This window comes from Lissotriton helveticus, chromosome 3_1, assembly GCF_964261635.1.
Source record: "Lissotriton helveticus chromosome 3_1, aLisHel1.1, whole genome shotgun sequence".
NCBI lineage: Eukaryota > Metazoa > Chordata > Amphibia > Caudata > Salamandridae > Lissotriton > Lissotriton helveticus.
Genome location: NC_136061.1, coordinates 1,865,760,383 through 1,865,780,003, shown reverse-complemented (window position 1 = coordinate 1,865,780,003; position 19,621 = coordinate 1,865,760,383). Strand labels below are relative to the sequence as shown.

The 19,621-nt window shown below is 47.5% G+C and overlaps 1 protein-coding gene across 1 annotated transcript in view; it reads left to right on the top strand.

Annotated features, from left to right (window-relative positions):
- The first annotated feature begins 1,700 nt into the window (after positions 1 to 1,700).
- HRAS (HRas proto-oncogene, GTPase) overlaps positions 1,701 to 19,621 on the top strand; it is a 234,988-nt gene continuing 217,067 nt past the window's right edge. Inside the window, exon 1 of the mRNA XM_078682839.1 lies at positions 1,701 to 1,894. The gene's annotated coding sequence lies outside the window, so the exon portion shown is untranslated. The remainder of the gene's footprint in view (positions 1,895 to 19,621) is intronic.

The window sequence follows — 19,621 nt, the reverse complement described above, 5'->3', positions numbered from 1 at the left end:
CGTGGTAGACACCATCCCGCACCACCCAGCGTGGGAGCTCGCCCCTAACCCGAGGAACCGGTCCATGGAACAGCGCACCAAAACCAATCAAGAAGCGTCCCGACAAAGAAGAGCAACGGACAGTCCAATACAAGTCGGAGATAAGGTTCTGGTGAAAGACCGCCACCCCGGAGGAAAGTTCCGTCTGCCCTTTGAACTGGACTCATGGACTGTGACGGAGGTAAATGGAACCATGGTTACAGCTACCAGGAATGGCGAATCTGTCACTAGAAACGTCTCATTTTTCAAGCAAGTACCTGAGGAGAGTGTAGACTTTGACCAAGACGAGTGGTACCCGACCCCTCAACGTCGGCCCTCAGGCTCTGTGGGAACAGACGCTGCAACAAGCCAAGCAGAGGACACTACCCCGAGCGTCCATGTCACGCAGAGACCCGTGGAGGACTCCACTGTCCACGAGGCCAGAGACCCAGAAGAATCACCCGCAGCCACAGGAGAAAGCCGAAGCCAAACAAGGTACAGCCTGCGTCCGTGCCCAAAGCCTTCCCAGAGATATCGCGACTTTGTGGCACAGTGTTGGCGCTGAACTGATCGAGATGGCTGACCCCGCCGAGAAATAAAGTAAGACTGTTCTGTTTTGGTATTTGAAATGTTATAGCGTGTTGCCAGTTAAGCAGAGACTGAACCAGAGACAGTTGGTGAACTCTTGTTTGGATGCCGTCATCCCTATACCACCACACCGTCGCCGACCGGATAGACTATTAGCATTTGAATGTTTTGTTTCTCTTTGTTTTTCATCCCTAGGTAAAGGAGGAATGTAGTGTTGCTGCCAGTGGGGTGTACCACTGCAGCACACGCCCCCTCCCACTGTTTCCTGAATGTTCCCCCCCTCAGGCGTGAAGGGGTTTTGGTATCCCCCAGACGTGAGCGTGGAGACGCTACTTTGTTAATAAATAGCCCAGGGCCCTGGGCGGGGTCAGTACGTTACTAGCCACCAACAGTAACGCATGTGTCCTGTGTCCTTACACTTTAGGCCCATACCAGGATTCTACACCATGCTTCTTCATTGCCCTCTATAATCCAGAATACTGCTGAGCTTGAATGGTCAATGTATGTGCCACTGATGCTTTTTATTAGACGGAGTTCTGTATGAAACAGTAGATGAAGTGTTACTTTATAAATATTTTTTAATAAAACCTTGACTCAAAACGTTTGACATAGAATGGAACAGTCCTTCCATAAATCTTCCCTTTGAGTCCTCTTGTCTCCGTCCATAAAGGGATTTGAGGCCGGCAGGGCAGGGCAGAGGGTGGGGCTTAGGTTATTACCTGCGAGACCCTGGCTATATTATCTTTTGACTAACATTACCGCACTCTCATTATCAGCCAAACTGTGTAGAGAAGCCAGTGCACGTTTCTCCTCCACTTTCACCGCTTCATGTAGGGAAGGAAGGTGGTCTGGGTGCGTGGAGTATCAAGCGTCGAATTAATTAGCACCCAGCCTTTCTCGCAGAGAGCCAGCGCCCACATACCCTTCCAAGAAGCTCACGCTCTGAGAAATGCGCAGGCGCCCAGTTACAACACCTAACAGCCGTTAGAAGCCGCGTCCCGAATGACGTCGTTAAAAAAAAAAAGAAAACACAACTAGGACCCACCAATGAGGAGCGAGGGGAGGTCCTGGTCATTCTCCCTTACGTGGAAGGCGGGAGGTGGGCGCGGTTAGCGTGGGCCCTGGTTGGGCGTGTGCCGCGCCCGCCGCTGCACATTGTTCAGTGGCCGGGGCTGGTGCCAATGCGGTACGGACTTAGTGGGCACGAAGCCGCTCAGGCGCTGCGGCAGGGCGTGCGAGCCTGAGCCCCTGCACCTGGCTGCGAGAGCTACGCCCAGAGGAGCTCGGGGTAAGTCACATCCCCAGCACTGGGCATGAGAAATAACCCAGCTTGCAGGCTCTCAGTTCGTGGGTTGCAGGAAGGATATGCTGCATCATATGGATGAGTTTCGCCCATAGCTAATGCACGGGCGCGTTGTGGGTGCATTATTATTAGTATGTGTCTGACTCTATCTCTCCGTCCATGGGACTGCCTGGAAAGGTGTGGGCTATTCTTGGCATGCACCCCTGCACAGACGAGCCTCTATGCGGAGCTGGGCTTTATTCGTGAGAATCAGCATTAGGGCTTGGTGCATGAAGGGATGCGCTTTATTTTCACTGCATACACTGCAATGTCGGTTCTTGGTAAGCACTGTATCAGCGACATGCTATGTTCTTGTATGTACTGGACACAATTTCAGTGAATGGTACAGGCAGGGGTGTTTTGGTGTGTACTCCGCCTTTACAATGTATATGCAGTACATGTTGGATTGCGATATTGCCCTACGGACAGGGCCTCAGCATGGTGTTGAAGGAACATTCATTATTGTTGTAGGTTACTGTTAAGGCCTCAGTGCAATTTGCGGGTGGGATGTGAGATTTTTTTGCCATATGTTCTATCTACAGGGGCCATGGCATGGCTCTTTCCCTGCCCTCGGGATATGTTGTGCATGGTGCAAGAGGAAGGCTCAGTATTACTCTATTCAACCTATGATGCAGGAGCTGGAGCTGGTGCAGTGCTGATTTTCCGCATACTGGGTATTGGTTTAACTGCTTTTAATAGCTTTTGTGCATCAGGGATGTGTTTTATTCTTGGTGTTTACGATGACCTCATTGCTTTCTGCAAGGCAGTATGTGTATTGTTCTCAAAATATTTTGTCTTAAGGTGCTTGTGCGGTGCAAAAGAAGAGAGTTATCTATAATAGGCTATATTGTTCCCACAGGTTGAAGAAGGGATGGGTTGATTTTACGAGAAGGGAGTTGATTACTCTCTTGTTAACCTCTGCCCTCAGGATCCCAGTGGGTGGTACTGAAGGGGTATGCGACCAACTCGTAGAAAGTATACGCCTTCCCCCTTGTGGAGGCGTTTTTTTTATAGTGGAGCAAGCCAGACGCAACTTGCATAACTAAAAGACACAAGGTGTCCTACTGTAAAAATGTTTCCCTCTTTATTTGTGTAGCTTGCATTTTAAGTTGCTAACTTTCTAGACTGGGTATGTCTCTGCCCCACGGATATACGCGCTCCTTAAAGTTTGCAACCCAAACACGATATGGCCATATGAAGGACTATTCTTTGTAAGCGATCATTGATTCTACTGTCACGTTGAACAGACAAACGCATCAGCGTGACGGAACCCATGAAGTATATTTAACGTGGTATACTGCCAATCAAAGTATGTGCTTTATTTACATGTCGTATCATACTGGCATGAAGGCCAGCGAAGGCACATAGATCATTTTCCCAGGATCACACCATGTGGTCAGGTGGAGAAGCATGTCGTCGAGGTTCATAAATCAGCAATTAAGCCTCTTGGTCACATCTCTCAGTGGTTATGCTGTGCTCTACACGTGGCTGGATATGGGTGGTGGTTTTGGATAGACCAGGTTTATCTTTGTGCAGTGATAGACGATGTTCACCTTCCAAGTTAGTAATCTCGTGCATGTATTGGGTGGCGTCATTGGCATGGCTCAACCCTGCACATTCATCAACAACAGATCCATGCACTGAAATCAGGTGTATCCATGTGCATGTTTTAGTGTGTATGTATAATGCCAGGGACCAGAACCCCAGTGGAATATGTAGGTAGGTGGCCGTGATAGGGTCACGCATTGGAGTCACGCATTGGAGTCATATCAATCAACCACAAACAGCTTAGTAACGTGGACCTTAGAAGTGACGGGGTTACAACAGACATGAACATGGGCTACTAAAGGAAATGGACCACGTTAACGAATGGGCGATGTGCTTCAAAGCACATTCACGTGCATTGCTTGTGCGATTGTCCAGCTCGTGCCGTCACTTCTTTCTGTATATCTTTGTTGACTAATCTAGGTCTGCATGCAATGCGCTGGGCCTTGAACAATGCTTTTGATTGTTGTACAGGCCTGCAAATCCCCGTGCAGTGATTTAGTTGGTTGTGTCGCAGATGACATATGCACTGCTCTGGATTATGTACCAGAGTCTGCAGAAGGCAGTGTCTGAAGGAAGAGTGAAACCTAATCAGCCAGAAGCAAGGCCTGTCTTGGGAGGTACACTATCCTTTGCACTGTGGCCTGGCATCCCTCCCCCTTCCCCCACCCCCCTCCGTCTGATTTAGCAGCAGGTTATTGTGTCGGCCACCTCCCTTGTGTGTGTTTTTCGTCCTCCCTTCTGCCCCACACCCTACAGGATATCCTTCATTGAAGGGAAGCCAGTCATGGGGGCTTGCTTGTAGAGAACCTTTGGGGGACTGAGATAATCAGTTGCCATACTACACCACTGTGCAGAGACATCTACCATCAGTCACGAGCGAGAAAAGCCATGCGTGGTTCAATGCGCAGAAGAACCGTAGTGCATTGCAATTCCTTTTGGCAGGCATACCTTCAAGACAGCCCATACCTCTCACCCACTGTTTGATCTCTAGCAGTTCACACTCCTTTATTCACGCTCTTTTATTCTTTCATTACCTGTTATTGAGATGTAAATAATTATTTCATGTGATGCACACCTCTGTATGAATGTGTCCAGGTGTTGTGCTCCACTCACTCCTTTTTAGGTCTGGTGTTGTCCAAGACCTTTTTAATTTCAGTAAAAATGCATGTATTAATATATTTACTTATAGGGTTTTTCAGCCAACCTCTTGATCCGTTGGTCTGTTGTTGTGCCATTCACATTTTCTTTCACTATCTACAGCTTGCGTTACGCAATGGCGGTCGTGTAGGTATTGTATGGTCAGTTTCAATAGGAACATTTTTTGTTTTGCTAATAACTTTGGTGCCATTTTATGAATCTTCCAACTTTCTAAAAAAAAATCATCCACCCCAGCTCTTTTCTATTCTATTTTTTTTTACCTTTTATATTTTAAATCAGGATCCAAACTGAGGTTCACGTTCTCATGACCTGCATTGTATGCAAAACTACGTATTTGTACAATTTAATGTATTGTTTATCATTTATTGTTTAAAAGTTATTTAGATTTTACTTGAATTTCTCTGTCCCAGGAAACGAGTCAGCACAATGCTTAACCCCTTCGACGCTGATGACGAGCTGGGCTCGTCATGAGGTAGCCTCCTCGCACGCTCATGACGAGCCCAGCTCGTCACGTAAAGTGCGCTTTCGGAAATCTCAGCGTACGGGCGGAATTCCGCCCGCACGCATGCGGTTAAACATATCTTTAAGTCTTGTCTCACAGCATAACAAACATATTGATACTGATAATCATGCCGTCTTATGTCTTGCTCACGTACCGCCATTGTTTTGATCTCTATATCTACCTTAATCTGTAAAATTTGTGAAACGCTCTGATGCTTTCGGGTCAAGTTTGCGCTATATAAAACTCCACAAATTAGTGCTCTATATTTTCTTAGAAAACTTTCTCTGTCACACTCCCTATTTTTGTCCTGATCTCTCTGTTTTTCTGTGTCGTTGCCTCTCTTTCTGTCACACTTACCTCTGTCACACTTACCTATTTCTTGGTGCCTTTGTCTTTTTATTTTCCATCTCTCTCTCTCCTTCTTATGTGCGCTCACTCTCACAGTTACACGTTAAGTGTGTGTCTCACTCCTGTCCAAGCCGAGCCCGCCGAATGACGGACGACTGAGGGCTGTTGGTAGCAATTTCCCACAGTGTGCCCGCGGCGCCCCTGGCCCCTCATTACGGCGCACCGGGGAGCCGCGGCGTACAGTTTGGGAACCACAGGTTACCCCCTTCGGTGCTCATGACGGCCTGGAGCCGTCATGAGACACAGTGGGTGTGTGCTCATGACGGCTCCAGGTCGTCATGAGCACACGCCCCGGAAATCCCTCTGGTGCGGCCCCGGAAATCCCTCTGGCGCGGGCACCAGAGGTATTCCCTTTTCAGATAAACAGCCATGGGAGCAGGGGAAGAGCTTCCCCAGCTCCCTCCCTCCCCCCCCCCCGCCCCTTTTAGTGAATTGACGATCAGGTCGCGCTGAGGTCATTACACTGAAACCGAAACTGAAATGAGCCTTTAGGCTCATTTCAGTTTCACTTTCTACGTGCTCTAGGGGCTATCCCAGTCCCCTGAGCACGTAGAAAGACAGGAGAGGTATCGTTGGAAAGGGGATTCACCCACTAGGACACCAGGGAGGGAGGAGCGGCCCCTTTGGGCAAGGGCCTTTGCCCCCCCCCCCCCCATTAAAATCAGCACAATTTTGTCTTTTTGCCCACTAAACACCAGGAATTTTTTTTAGGATATAAAAAAAGGGTGGGGGCTGCCCAGAACAGGCATGCCCATGCCCCCCCCGAAATCATTACAGCCTTTTTGCCCCCCCGGGGGGGGGCAAAAATCCCATTAGACACCATGGATGGTGTTTACTAATAGGATTGCTTTATGGTGTGGAAAATATAGATTATTTCGGGAGTCACATCCACATTGTGGTTTTATAGACAAAATGTCTTTGGTTTTTATTGTGTTTATCATTACTATGCATTTCAATGCTCATGCTTATTTTTTGCTGTGGCACTCACAACAGGACTTTATCGGATGTGGATACTTGCAAGAGAGGGCCATGGGGAAATCGTGTTGCATTTATGCCCCTAACGGACCGAGTGTAGAGGGATAGCAGACATGCGGTCTGGAAAGGAAATTAATATTTGTCATAGTTGTTTTGATGTTTATGAAACCATTTTTGTTACTTTTTTTTGGATACTTTTATTATCATTTTGAAAAGCGAACAAACAAAGTGACAGCACACACGTTACAAAGTGATGTAGTCTGCCCCCAAAAGGCAGTAGAAACCACAGCCATCGTAGGAATAACTAGGCAAGCCACCTAAGCTGAAGAGCAGTACAGGGTTACATGGTAAACCAATATGGTAGGTTTAAAATAATAGATTCAACCATTTTCCCCAGATACTGTGGAATTTCGCTGGGTAGCCATGTACCTCAAAAAGGGGTACCTCCTGAGCGGCTCACCAATCTACCTCTCGGCGCCATTTTCGTAAGGTAGGATGATTAGCCGGAGCCCAGGCCGCCGCAATATCTTGCTTGTCCACAGCGACCGCTGTCCCCAGAAAATGTTTATCCGCTCTAGAGCCGTCAAATCCATCAAACAGGCCAAGGAGTAAACGCAGGGAGTCATGGGGGACCTGCCAACCCAAGATATGTGTAAGTTCAGACTCCGAAGAACATAGGGGGGAGGGAAGGAGGTTAAACCAGACTAGGTCGGCCTCCAAACAGTATTAGAAATACATGAACCCACTCTGAAGGGGTCAGAGACCTAGTTGGTGTGTATGGTTACTGCCAATTATGTCAATGTGTACCAAGAAATTAAGAAAGAAAAATTTCTTTCTATAGTCCCCTCACTCACCGGGGTTTCCCCACGGTGACATGCTTCATCATTGGGGCTTCCCAATTCTCTACGAAAAGGGGCGTGCTGCGACAAAACGGACTACGCAGGAGCACTTTTTATGTGAAAGGCTTTTATGTGAAAGGCTATGTGTGGTGCAAAGTGTAGTGATGGTGGAGTGGGTGTGTGTTTAAAAATACCGTGCTAGTGGGCCTCAACAATTTATTTTGCTCCTAGTCTGGTATATTAAAAAAGGGGGGTGACACTGCTATCTGGCCTTAAACTAGGGCTAGATCAGTGTTCTATGGCCCCTTTTTTAATATACCAGACTAGGAGCAAAATAAATTGTTGAGGCCCACTAGCACGGTATTTTTAAACACACACCCACTCCACCATCACTACACTTTGCACCACACATAGCCTTTCACATAAAAAGTGCTCCTGCGTAGTCCGTTTTGTCGCAGCACGCCCCTTTTCGTAGAGAATTGGGAAGCCCCAATGATGAAGCATGTCACCGTGGGGAAACCCCGGTGAGTGAGGGGACTATAGAAAGAATTTTTTCTTTCTTAATTTCTTGGTACACACTGACATAATTGGCAGTAACCATACACACCAACTAGGTCTCTGACCCCTTCAGAGTGGGTTCATGTATTTCTAAGTTCAGACTCCACCACCGACCAGAACCGGGGTAAGCCAGGGCATGACCAGACCATATGGTAAAAATCAGCCGAATCCTGGCCGCACTGTGTGCAGTCCGGGGAGGGGCGCAGCCCCGCTTTATGTAGATGCGCTGGAGTGAGATAGGCCATGTGTAGATAATAGAGTTGAATGAGGCGGAGTTTAGAGGAGGTCGTAAGGGTTTTGGGAGTCGTAAGAGCATCGCGCCAGTCCGCTTCTTCCAGGGGACTCAGCAGTCCCTCCCAGCGGGCCTGCAGAGAGGCTAAAGTGGCTGGACCATTGTTCACCAGGGAGCTGTATATCTGAGACACCCCCCCCCCCTTCCCAAATTTCCCATCATGAACTGTGCCTCCAACGGGCTAAACTCTGGGATTGATGTACCTGCTGGGATGTGGACTGTGAGGGCATGGTGGAGCTGCAAGTACTTGTAGAATTGGGAGGTGTGAATGATGCGATGCTGCTGTAGATCGGGGAAGGCCCTGAAATGATCACCAGGGTACACATCTCCCAGTAGAGAAATCCCAACATGGTCCCACTGCTGGAAGCCTGTGTGGGTCGCCACCTCTCGCAACCACGTGCCCTGCCAGAGAGGTGTGTGTTGAGTGAGTTGCTTGTCCTAGACCACAAGGACCGCTGTAGTGATTGGTGGTATCGCCTGTGGTATGGGGGCTCCATACAAGTATGTTTGGATTTGTGGGAAATCCATGCCCCTGAGTTCACTCCGGTAGGACGGGTCAGACCACCCCCCAGTGAACCAGGATGACGAGGAGTCTGGTGGCCAGATAGTAGAGGTGGAGATCCGTCATACCCATGCCCCCATCGAAGGGTGGGGATCCTACAGACAGCCAGGGAGATACATGTGTTTCTGTACTCACGCATCCACTTACGTCTTCATTCTTTCTGGAGTTCTTTTGAGGTCTGATGCTTATTTTGCCCCCAATAAGCTTACTAGCAGTCTTAAATTCATGACGGCCCTTTGAAGAAGAGCTACTTTATGTAATTACGTGTAATAGCCATTTTCTGTCAGTCACCACATCAGGTTTCTTGGAAATTACAATCGCAATCACAGTATGTCTTAAGAGAGTAATGATTTCAAGAATTCGTCTGTGGGTGCCCCTTTGTGACGGTTTAGCAGCTAGGCAGATATGAAACCGAAAGCCCAAGCTCTCACATTAATTGGAGTTAAACACCTGGCTTGCATTCACCTAAATAATGGCTTAGGCACGCTGCCTAATTCCTGTAACGTTACTATTGACGGAATATCTGTGTTGCACACTGGTGTGTGTAGAAGTGATAATTATGTAAGTAATACCCGAGTATTAATTGCAGAAATATTCTGCTCCTCTTCAATGAAGCAGTGGTCAGTCAGTGAGGGAGTTGGAGATATCATCTGGGCATAAACCTGAATACAGTCTCCCTTTTGGGCCATTTCCACGCTTTAGAGGTAACTTTCCAAAAATAATCTGTTTATGTTAGCGAAGGCAGATCTCTTCATGCAAGAGGATTCTTACAGTCTGGTCAGGAGATCATTAAAGGGCACCTGGAATAAAGACTGCCAAGCTCTTGTAGAAGTAAATTCTTATAGAGACTTCTAACCTCAGATTCCTCACCTTTTGAATATTCCACAGGTGTCAGACTGGCTCTGTAAACTTTTCCAGCAGTAACTCTGTGTGCCAGTAGGTGGCGTGCGGCTCTGCACTGATGCCTCTTTGCTCTGGAAATTATGTGTGGAGCCTCTAAAAGTGCCGCTCCTGCACACTGAGCAGGTAAGTGTGCCTACAAGGGATTTGTTACAAGGATATTTCAGCAATAGTTGAATAAACAGATTTGGGTAAGTTCTATTCAAGTAACTCACAATTAACTTATTCAAAAAACAATTCAATCAATTTATCAATAAATAAATCATCAAGAATTTTTTTTAAATAAAACACGGGTGTATATATTCAAAAAATGATTTAGTATTGATTCGAATTTGTTCAGTTATACAGGATACATAAACAGCAAACAACATCATCTAGCCGGGAGTGAGGATTACATAAGATTAAATATCCTTCACAGTTGTGGACACCTTTAGACAGGATGTTTTTTAAGGCAATTTGAAAAGTTTACACAAAGCAAACATTGCCTACAGTACATTGAGCTAAAGAATAGGAGTAATAGTCGACGTTTTGGTCTAATTATGTCTCTGTCCATTAGACCATCTTCAGGACGTTGAATATGTTGATTAAAAAGACCCTTCACATTAGGTAGTGATTCCATTTGATATTTTAGAACCACAGTTTGTTGGATGACCACAATTAGCTAAGTTTCCTAAAATCCCTATCCCCGAACAGTGGAGATGGTGCGGTAGCCTAGACGCTGCGCTCTGGCTGGACGTCATGTCCCTGGCTAATATGGCACTCTGGTTGCAACCAGACAACTTCATCTTTAATTGGACAAATGAGGAATTTTTCTTTCCTATCTATATCATCCATACCCGTTCTGTCTTATCCTTTTCTATTTTCTCCATTTTGCTTGTTTGGATTGGTTTGGGACCCTGTTTTACCTCTCGGGGGGGGGGGGGGGGTTTAGGGGGGAGGGGGAGGGAATGCCCGTTTGGGATACAGAAAGTAATAGACCGAGATGGACACTTTATATTGACATAACACCGCGATCTGTGTAGCATTGCTTCCCGAGATTAATTTGATTTTGTTACGCATGCCAGAAAGCATGTATGGAGCAATAGTGTGGCTCCATTTCGGGGGAAATAGCTGCCCTCATCCTCCTGGACCTCTCAGTAGCCTTCGACACCGTATGCCACCGCACCCTAATACAGCGCCTCAGCAACACCGGAATCCAAGGAACGGCCCTGGAGTGGATCATCTCGTTCCTCACGGGAAGAACCCAGAGGGTCCGCCTCCCTCCGTTCCGACCCGCGGCCACCGAAATCATCTGCGGCGTTCCGCAAGGTTCCTCTCTCAGCTCCACCCTCTTCAACGTCTACATGAGCCCCCTCGCAGCCAATCGCACGCCAACACAACCTAAACATCATTTCCTACACCGACGACACCCAGCTGATCCTCTCCCTCACCAACGACCCCGCCAGAGCCAGCCTCCAGGAAGGAATGAAAGACGTCGCGGAGTGGATGAAGCTCAGCCCCCTGAAACTGAACTCTGACAAGACGGAAGTCCTCATCCTGAGTCCATCCCCCTCGGCCTGGGACGACTCCTGGTGGCCCCCTGCCCTGGGCACCGCCCCCAAGCCAACGGACCATGCACGCAACCTGGGCTTCATCCTGGACTCCTCCCTCACGATGACGAAGCAAGTCAACGCCGTCTCATCATCCTGCTTCAACACCCTGCGCATGCTCCGAAAGATCTTCCGGTGGATCCCCACCGAAACCAGGAAGATGGTCACCCAGGCCCTCGTCACCAGCCGACTGGACTACGGGAACACCCTCTACGCTGGCACCACAGCCAAACTCCAGAAAAGACTCCAACGGATACAGACAGCTTCTGCACGACTCATCCTGGACATCCCCCGTCACAGCCACATCTCTGCCCATCTGAGAGACCTGCACTGGCTCCCCGTCAGCAAGAGGATCACGTTCAGACTCCTCACCCACGCACACAAGGCTCTGCACGACAAGTGCCCCAGCTTCTGCACGACTCATCCTGGACATCCCCCGTCACAGCCACATCTCTGCCCATCTCAGAGACCTGCACTGGCTCCCCGTCAGCAAGAGGATCACGTTCAGACTCCTCACCCACGCACAAAATGGCTCTGAACGACAAGTGCCCCAGATACCTCAACAGCCGCCTGACATTCTACTCACCCACCCACCAGCTCCGCTCCGCCAGCCTCGCCCTCGCCACCGTCCCACGTATTCGCAGAACAACCGCCGGAGGAAGATCCTTCTCCTACCTGGCGGCCAAGACATGGAGCTCCCTCCCCACCCACCTACGGCGGACTCAGGACCATCTCTCCTTCAGGAAAGAACTCAAGACATGGCTGTTCGAGCAGTAGCACCTCCCCCCAGCGCCTTGAGACCCTAACGGGTGAGTAGCGCGCTATACAAATTCGCTGATTGATTGATTGATTATCTCTGTACTTGTTTATTCTCTTAAATACAATAAAAATAACTTTTTAAATAAAGTTTGCCTCTGGTGCTAGGAGTCGAGCCACTACCCTAAGGCCTGCCGTAACTAGACACCTGTACGAAACATTACGTCACCAAAGGATTTGTCATTGAGATTGATCCAAAGGTTGGTCTCGGTACCGTTCACTGTCCAGAAGTCACAGGCTTAATTCCCATGGTAGATCGTTGTCATGCTACAAATCTTTGGGTAAGTCAAAACATGAAAAATTCAAGCAGGAGTTGACCCCTTTCTGCAACTGTCATACTCCTGAGAAGGAACATGAGTCACCATTGTTCCCAATCTCACTCCAGAAGCTGGTTTACTTCAGAGCCAATCCCCCAACTTGTCCCTGAACAACACAAGTTTCTTGGAGCATCTGTGACGCTGAGGAAGGTTCGAAAGTTGCTGGAGGCCATGCTCCGACTCTTTGGATCGCTTCTGAATCCCTCTGGTGCACCTGAGAGCCACTAGGAGCTGAGAGGCCATCCATCTGGGATACTGTCAGTGGGTTCGCCCTCGGCACCAGTTGGGCCCTTTGACACCCACTCCGGGCCTTCTCAGTTTCCTGTACCACCTCTGCTGCCACAATCTACGCAGTTCCCGAAGCATCCATGCAGACACCATCGCTGTTGGAGGACAAAGTACCCATTGTAGTCTCTGACTCAGAGTTGGTGCCTCTATGACCTCGACTGAGGCAGCGCTAGATTTCCATTGAACCACATGCGCTTGACATCTCGGAAGGAAGGAAGATCCCACACATTGAATTCCTTTGGCATATATTCGGACTATGATTATGATGCAATAGATGAAATTGACCGACCCTATCATTTACAGGATTGGTATGCTATACTCCAAGAGGCCAGTGGCATTGACATTTTGCAGGAATCTGGCGTTCTCACACTCCCAGGTCCTGCCACAGAAGAGAGTTCTTTCTTTACAGTGATCAAGTGGAGGGTGTTCCAGCTTTAGAGGTCAAAACCAATGTCTTGACCGAAGTTCTTCAGTCGGAGCAAACCTCTACCAAGTTCCTACTACCTTTTACCGAGGCAGTTACTGATACTCTCCTCTCCCTCCACCCCAAGACTTAGTCACCAAATTGCAAGATGCCACCGACCTGCCTCAGGCACCTCTGCATTTTCGCCTCAGCACCCATCTCATGAGAGCTTACTGGTACAGGCATTTATGAGTAGGACTAACTCAAATACTTTTCGGAACACTTAACCCTCTCCCCTACAAAAGAGTAAAGACCCTTGGAAAAAGGATATTTTTTTTTCACCAGTTTAGCTCTCTGGTCCAGCAATGCCAGTTGCCTGCTGGGTCGCTATTCCCACACTTTTTGGGATTCAGTGGCTCAAGTCTTCCCAGGTGTCCCGGAATATCTTCGACCTGTCCTGACCAAACCTATACAGGACGGTCATGAGACGCAAAAATCACAACTCGTTTTGACCTATACACCACTGATTCTATCGGAAAAGCCATTGCTACCAGTTTTGCCATTCATTGCTATGCCTGGCTGCTGTCAATAGATTTTCAGGCAGTGTCCAGTTGTCCCTTATGGATATGTCCTGTGACGGGTCATGCCTTTTTGGGGCAAGGCACTGCTTTGGAGCAGGTCAAAGAGGGAGAGCCAGAACACACTCCATCGGTGTATTTGCCCTACTGAGCCAGCTGCATGAGCCCTACCCTTCCTTTTGCTGTTTCTACAGAGGCTCCCCATACCAACAGCCAATTAAGCCTGAGCAAGGTTCTCAGCAATTTTGTGTCTGAGGCCAGGCCAGCCACTGGCCCTGTGGTCCGGGTCAATGACCCAGTCTGCCCATGGTGGGGGAGTTACCTGGGAGAAATGCAGATCCGAGACCTGTGGTTCCCAGTGGAGTCCCGGCTCTACATTATCCTTCTGGGTCTTGGCATTGAAAGCCTTCCTTCGATCTATCAAGGGGAGGCTGGTACAAGTGCTTACAGACAACACTGAAGATGAACATCTTGAACATTCTTCCAGAGGTGATGACATCTTGGCAGTCGGTCGTCCCTTTACAAAAACTGTATACGCAGGTCATTGGGTCAAATTTGTGGCTTAGTACGGCACACAGCAGTTAGGCCCTCTACACGCAAAGGTATCTGATGCTTTGTTTGATTTGTCCCTTGTCTGGTAAAGCTTTACTCTGGGACCAGTTAAAGGGTATCTTTAAACGATTTCATCTTTTTTATGGTTCCCGAATCATCCTTGAAAGCTCTACAATATCACTTTCCTCCCTCTTCCTTTCTCATGCCACAGTGGGATCTTAACTTGGACCTCACACATTTTATTTGTACTCCCTTTAAGCCTCTTCACTGCTGAACGTGGCGGCTTTCACTCTCAAAATAGTGTTCCTAGTCTCCATAACATCGGTGTGGTGTGTAAATGAGCTTCAAGGTCTGTGTCAACACTATCTTCTTCCCAGACAGGCTAATTCTGCAGATGCAAGCATCTTTTTACCGAAAGCTGTGATGCTGTTCCATGGGCTGACACTCACATTCCTGGCTTCCTATGCTCTGCCTCATCCCTCGAAGTAGGAGTAGAGACCTCATTGCTTCGTTCCCCAAAAGAGCACTGACCTTTTACATTGGTCGTACCAAGTGGACAATCCCTCTCTGTGGGGTTTGCTGGAGAGTAAAATGCAAGCAATGCAGAAGCAGACAGTCTCCTGCTGGATCATGATCTGTATTAAGATCATCTACCCACCGAGCAAGAAGCAGCCTTCAGAAGGACTGCAAGCTCATTTCACCAGGGCCAAAGTTGCTACCACTACGTTTGCATGCAGCGTTCCTGTTCAGGACAGCCAGGTTCGCTGAGAAGGGCATTTTGCCTGCTTGTTCCTAACATAACAGGTGTAACTGACCATCTCCCCGTTCTGTGGATTAGACTCTATCCTTTAATAAGATCCCAAGTCTAGGAATCTGCACACTGGTCACAACCGATTTGCTTTTGTGACTCTGCATCTGGGGGCGCAAACAGCTTTGAAAGCAGCTGATGCCATCGCACGGGAGTAGTGGCGAAGCTCCACATGCCATTTCTAGAGCGGAACGGCGTCTGTGCAGCGTAGCATGGCGCCAAGGGCGTAGCTTCAGGTGGGGGGGGGTTTGGGGTGTTATTCCCCCCCCCCCACACCTAATACATCTATTCTCTAGTAAATTGTTGGGTACAGGTGTTTTTCATTCGGGTACAGTGAAGAGTCTGGCGGATTTCACCTGGGATTTTTATATACACACACATATAAACCCACACACAGTCAGCTCTGTTATAGGAAGGTTTTAAAAATGTTGGTTATTTTACAAAATATTGTGTTTTAATTACCCCTTACAATCTGCACTCCTCTCCATTTCTACTGTCCCTTTACCTCTCCTTCTTCTCAGCTTCTCTCATAATGTATTTTTACATGAAATACCAGCATGGTTGTTGGAAAACCTGAAGCTCACTGTTCTCTAATCTTAACGACCAAGCTATGCCCCTCCTGCACAGCGCCACCTACCAGTGGGCAGAGTTACTGCTGGAAATGTTTCTGGATCCAATCTGACACCTGGGGAATGCTCAAAATAAGAGAAATCTGCACCTAGTCTATACCAGAAAGACTGTTTTCGTTTATCCTGTAAAGAAAGACTCTCAAATTGTCTGTCTGCTTTTTGGTACCGAATCCAAAAACATCATCTACTGAATAATGGCGTATTCCACATTCAGAAACCAATGTTTGACCTTAAGAGAGGCCAGAATTTCCTGATTGACTTGTAAGTGCCTATATTGATCTTCTGAGTATTACATTATTTCTAAAACAGGTGGGGCTTGCACCTTACGCCATTTGCGTTGTGGCAGTTGTACAGCCTGGAACACTACTTGTACTGTTAATCTTTTGCTCTAAATTTTGTTAGACTTTTCTCAAATTGTGCTACTAAGAATGTGATATATTGAATTTGGGGTCCATGTGGTCTTTCATATATTGGTAAAATCGCCACATGATCTGTAAACTAATTCTTCAACACCAATCAATGGCCAGGTGTGTCTAGCATGCCCCTTAAGAGTGCATATGCAACCTTGAAGCTAATATAAATGTAATGGTGGGTGTTGGAAATGGCGCTTTCCAAAGGGTCACCCCAATTTATTTGTCTTCTTCCTCTTATTATTTGTTGCATTATTTTTTCTTGGCGTTAGTAATATGGGCACTTTACCACTGCAAACCTGTGCTAAAGTGCACATGCTTTCTAAGTAAAACATGGTAACACTGGTTTATCCACAATTGGCATATTTAATTTACTTCTAAGTCCCTAGAAAAGTGCACTTCATGTGCCAAGGGCCAGTAAAGTAAATTAAATGCTGCTAGTGGGCCTGCTGTGTATAAGGACACAAGGGACACCCTACTCACACGGAACCAAGGTAAATGTAGTTTAACAAGGAACAGTGGTTCCTGTGGACAATCAACATGTAGTAAACAAAAAACAGCACAACTGCAATAATCGAAGGCAAGGAGATGTCGGAATGAGAAAAGAACGTATATCACAAATTATTCATTAATTCAAGTTGTTTATGTAAATGCGCATTCACATTATTCAAAATCCAGTGCATGGTGTCCCAAGTGAAGGTGGAACCTACATATCAAGGTTGTGACTATTTGTGACATAAAACAAGGTTTCAAAAAAATATACAAAGATGACCATAACCGTAATATGCAGTGGGTGATCACAGCCTCCTAATATGATGGTAGGGGCTGGGAAATGGTTCGCTTAGGGTTGTCGATGACGTTTCGACCCAACGGTCAATAGGTGGTCTCTTCAGGACCTAACAATGGAGGGGCACCTGAGAATAAGGTTCACTATCAGCGTGTGCAGTGTACACCTTAAGGCAGTAAAACTACAAAGGAGGGTACTTACATAGGGGCCAGCCGGGCACCCAGTGAGGGGAGGGGTACTGACATTCTATGAGGTTTGTTTGTATATTTGCTTTATCCAAAGTGTGGACGAACGACAATCCTTTTCTGAGTGTGCTTCTCCAAATTATTATTATTATTATTATTATTATTATTATTATTATTATTATTATTATTAAAATTTTATATAGCGCACAGCTACCCTGGGGCATCCCGGCGCTTTGAACAGAGCATCGACAGTTAAAACAGTGAGATGGTCAGGCCAAATCACGCAGGGAACAGATACGTTTTCAGACCTTTTCGAAAGCGCAAAATACAGGTCTCAGCGCGGAGTTTTAAGGGCAGAGAGTTCCAAAGCGTTGCTGTGTTCACAGAAAATCGTCTCCCGCCCGTACGTGATCTTTTTACTCTAGGGACACGGAGCAGATGTTTCTGATCGGACCTCAGCGTTCTGTTCGCTTTGTAAGGCACTGCAAGATTTCTTAGGATAGATGGTCCATTACCCTGAAGAATTTTGTGGGCTATGCAGAGTGCCTTGAACTTTACTCTCTCCCGCACTGGTAACCAGTGCAGGGCCTTAAGGGCGGGTCTAGCTGATTCAGTTCTAGGAATGCCCATGAGCAGTCTGGCCGCCGCATTTTGGACCTGCTGTAATTTGCTAAGGGTAGATTCAGGGGCACCCAGGAAAAGACCATTACTGTAATCGAGGCGAGATGTTATAAGACCCTGAATCAACAGCTTCCTCGATGGAAAGGGAAGAAGCGGAAAGATTTTACGAGCTGCCCGCAGCAGGGCAAAACACACTCCTGCAGTTTTTTTGGCTTGAGTTCTGAAGGAAAGGTCTTGTTCTAACCAGACCCCCAAGCTCTTAATCTCCTCTTTCATGATAGGGAGATCGCCCATACAGCTCGGCCAGCATGTTAATGGCAGTGGGGGAGCTTTGTTCCCTAACAGCATGATCTCTGTCTTAGAGCCATTCAGCTTAAGAGCTGAGACGTCCATCCAGGTGTGGACATCCACCAGGCATGAGTGCAGCAAATCGGGGTTATCTACCAGTTGAGGAAGGGCGACCACTAACTGAGTGTCATCAGCATAGCTGATGATCTTGATGTTGTAAGGGGCCACCACATCCTCCAGGGGGGCCATATAGACATTAAACAATGTCGGGCTCAGAGAGGAGCCCTGTGGCACACCCCACTGGAGAGAGATGGATGTAGTCCTATTGCTGCCTTCCCAGACCTGGTATGACCGCCCGTCGAGAAATGAACTAAGCCACTTCAGGGCGGCCCCTGCCACACCCGCCTCTGACAGTCGTTGGATTAACACCCGATGGTTCACGGTGTCAAACGCAGCACTCAGGTCCAGGAGGATCACTGCCACTGATCCTCCCGAATCCAAGATGCGTCTGGATTCTTCCACGACTGCCAGGAGGGCCGTGTCAGTACCTTGGCCAGGGCGAAAACCGGTCTGCGAGTCTCGGAGCAGACCATTCGACTCTAAGAAGTTTGACAGTTGGTAATTTGCTAGCTTCTCAGCAATTTTGCTGAGGCCTGGCATCAGAGATATAGGCCTATAGTTGGCCAGCTCTGCCGTATCCAGATTCGATTTTTTTAACAGTGCCTTTACCACAGCTGTTTTCCAGCTTGGTGGCACCAAGCCCTGGGAGAAAGAAGCATTCAACAGGTCCGTAATGGGCCCTACAATGGAGGTTGCTACTTGCTTTAGAAATTTAAAGGGAACCGGGTGCATAGGGGAGCCACTTTTTATGGAAACTAGGGCTTTTAATGTGTCAGCGTCTGAAACTGGGCCAAACGTATCCAGAAAGATAAATCGCTCTTTCAGCTGAATTGAAGAGAGCTCTTCCTGGGTCCCTTGAGATCTTATAGCCTGGGGTAGAGAATTAAGTATCTTCTCAATTTTAGTGTGAAAGAAGTCGGCCAGCTCCTTGCACTTCTGAACATCGTGAGTGGCTGCCGGTTCGGGAACTTTGAGGAGTTCTTGCACCACTTTAAAGGTTTCCCTGGACGAATTTGATGCGAGTCGTATACGTTCCTCAAAAAATTGAGCTTTCGCTAGCCGAAATCAGGAGAGTAAACAATTACTCATCAATATCCTGTTTGAAAGCCGCCCGAGTCACCTTTACAGTTTCCCACGCTAGCGATGAGGGAGAACTGCTTCGGTCTGTCTCCGCTTCTCGAATTCAGTCTGTCTGCGCTTGTGGAGGTCACGAAGAAACCTCCTATTGACAGTTGGGTCAAAACGTCCTTGATAACCCAAAGTGAAGTATTTCCCAGCCCTGTACCATTGTATTAGGAGGCTATTATCACTCATTGCATATTACTGTTATGGTCGTCTTTGTATATTTTTTTGAAACTTTGTTTTATGTCACAAATAGTCACAACCTTGATATGTAGGTTCCACCTTCACTTGGGACACTATGCACTGGCTTTTGAATAATGTGAATATGCATTTACATAAACAACTTGAATTCATGAGTAATTTGTGATATATGGTCTTTTCTCTTTCTGACATCTCCTTGCCTTAGATTATTGCCATT